The sequence below is a fragment of the Phyllostomus hastatus genome, unplaced genomic scaffold (assembly GCF_019186645.2).
Source record: "Phyllostomus hastatus isolate PE091 unplaced genomic scaffold, TTU_PhHast_1.1 phas_scaffold_385, whole genome shotgun sequence".
NCBI lineage: Eukaryota > Metazoa > Chordata > Mammalia > Chiroptera > Phyllostomidae > Phyllostomus > Phyllostomus hastatus.
The window spans coordinates 3313001-3315467 of record NW_025334026.1 but is presented as its reverse complement, the minus strand read 5'-3'; positions in this window follow the sequence as shown (position 1 = coordinate 3315467).

Here is a 2467-nt window from a genome sequence, read left to right as displayed (position 1 = left end):
AAAATCTCAAACTTAAAAACCCTGGTGGCTTTTGACACAAAGCCTGTTTTAAAGCAGCAGCTTGGGCTCAAGTCTCACACCGAGTGTTGCTTCAACCTCTTGTAGCTGTGTGATGTTGGGTAAGGTACTCAGCCTCTCTGTTTCAGTTCCTCCATTGATGAAATGGGGGATAAAAATGGTTCCAGTTTTGTGCGGCGGGAGGATTAAATGAGATCAGCTGCACTCAGTGCCTGGTATGCAGTAGGCAGTCAACAGGGATGAGCTGGTGGTGGAGGTGGGCTTCTTGAAAGCACAGGCTGCAGGGGGCAGGATGTGACCCCAGAGGTGCTCTGAGTCCTCTCTGTCCGGGGTGTGTCTCCCCTCTGCTGCAGGGGCCCAGGCCTGATGGGAGCCACTTGCTACATGACAGTGGGGTCTCCCCCTCCACATTCCCTTGCTCAGCGAAGGCAGGTGGTAGGGGGGAGTGGGGGGACTTCCAGGCCTGAGTGCTGTTGGTGGAGCTGGGAGCTGGGGGGAAGGGGTGGAGTTAAAGGCACTGGCAGCGTCAGATTGCTGGAGCTCCTGGTTTGGGCTGGGGCATAGTTTCTGTGAGGACACAGAGTGGTGAGTCCCCCTTAGCCAGCTCTGACCTCCTGCCCTTTCTGATCCTTTGGCTGAACTTCTTGGAAACCCCAAGAGTGAAGAGCCCAGTGTGTAGCCTGAGACGCCACCCTTCATGACGGCCCCCAGCCCTCATGCTGCACCGGCTGACCCCAGCAGAGGGGCGCCAGCTGCCCAAAGCCGAGCAGGGAACGAGCAGCGTGCCTGACCGCGCACTCAGCGCACCGGCCTCTCACTTCCTGCCCAGCGAGGGCTTTTTCCAGAAGCTTCTACCCACCATGGCCTTGGGGACTGCTTTTACTGAATAAACAGCCCTGTACCTCACTTTGTTCACCTGTGAAGTGGGGATGATAACCACCCTGCCTGCTCCCCATGAGGACAAGGTAAGGCTGGCAGTCACTCTGCAGGGAACAGGGACCAAGGGGCCAGCAGTCTCATTTGTGGAGATGTTCCTGAAGTGTGAGTCAGCATGACTCTGCCTCATGATTGGTCATTAACACACGGTGGACTTGGGCAGGTGTGTAAGACACAGCTCCACACACGGATATGCTGAAATTCAAGTTTTGTGTGAATCCATTTAATTTCAGAATGGCTGTCCCCTGCCTCCCATTCTTCCCCTGTTCAATGTGACCTTCACCCTTTGGCCTCCAGCGTGTTCCCAGCCCAGACACGGAGCCTGGCCTCAATTCCCTGAAGCCCCTGAGGGCCTGGACAGGGGCTGGCAAGCTTTCTGTCAAGTGACAGAGAGTAAATATTTCCAGTTTTGCTGGCTGTATAGTCTCTGTAGCAACGACTCAAGTCTGCAATTGTAGGTCAAAAGCAGCCCCTGGCAATATGTAAATAATTGGGTATGGCTGTATTCCAATAAAACTTTATTTACAAAAATAGCTCAGTAAAAGAAATGATCAACTTGGAAGACAGCATAGAGGTTCCTCAAAAAAACTGATAATAAAAATTCCATATGGTCCAGCAATCCCACTTCTGGGTATGGATCTGAAAAGAAAAAACACTAATTTGAAAAGATATATGTTCACTGCAGAGTATTCACAATAGCCAAGACATGCAAACAACCTAAGTGTCCACTGGTGGTTGAAAAGATATAGGAAATGTAGTATATACATACAGGAATATTATTTTGCCTTAAAAAGAAAGAAATCCTGCTATTTGTGAGAACATGAATGAACCTTAAGGACAATGTGCTGAGTGCAACAGGCCAGTCCGCAGAAGGACAGATACCATGTGACTCCACGTACACAAGGAATCTGAACGGTCAGACTCACAGGGACAGAGTGGAACGGTGGTTGCCTGGGGCTTCAGAGGGAAGTGGGGAGGTGCTGCTCAAAGGGTAGAGCGCTTCAGTTGTGCAAGGTGAATATATATCTTCTAGAAATCTTCTGGAAAACATAGTGCTGATAGTGAACAGTATTTTATGGTGCACTTAAAGTTTTGTTTGCTGGGTACATCTCATGGTAAGTGTTCTTCCCACAATGGTCATAATAACAAAGGGGGCAGGGGGCTGAGTTTGTCCCCCAGGGAGTGGTTGGTAGCCCCAGGCTAAATGAGGCCTTCGGGAGCCAACACCACAAGGCAAAGGCCCAGGGCGTTCCTGCCTCCCTCCTTCCCTCCTTTGCTTCCCTCCTTGCCACTGCCCTGCAGGGTGTGGGCTGGGGCCGGCTCCTGTTTCGTAAGGAGGGAAAGGAGGAAATGCCCAGAGGATTGAGAAACGAATCAGATATTCATCCTTACTTAACACTGCTCCTTCATGAGGACTTTTGTGAGTCAAATTTCATGCCCTCATTTACCTTTGGGGGACGAAGATACATCTCCCTAGAGGGATTTGCCTAAAGCTCCTGTGCTGGACCCTGCC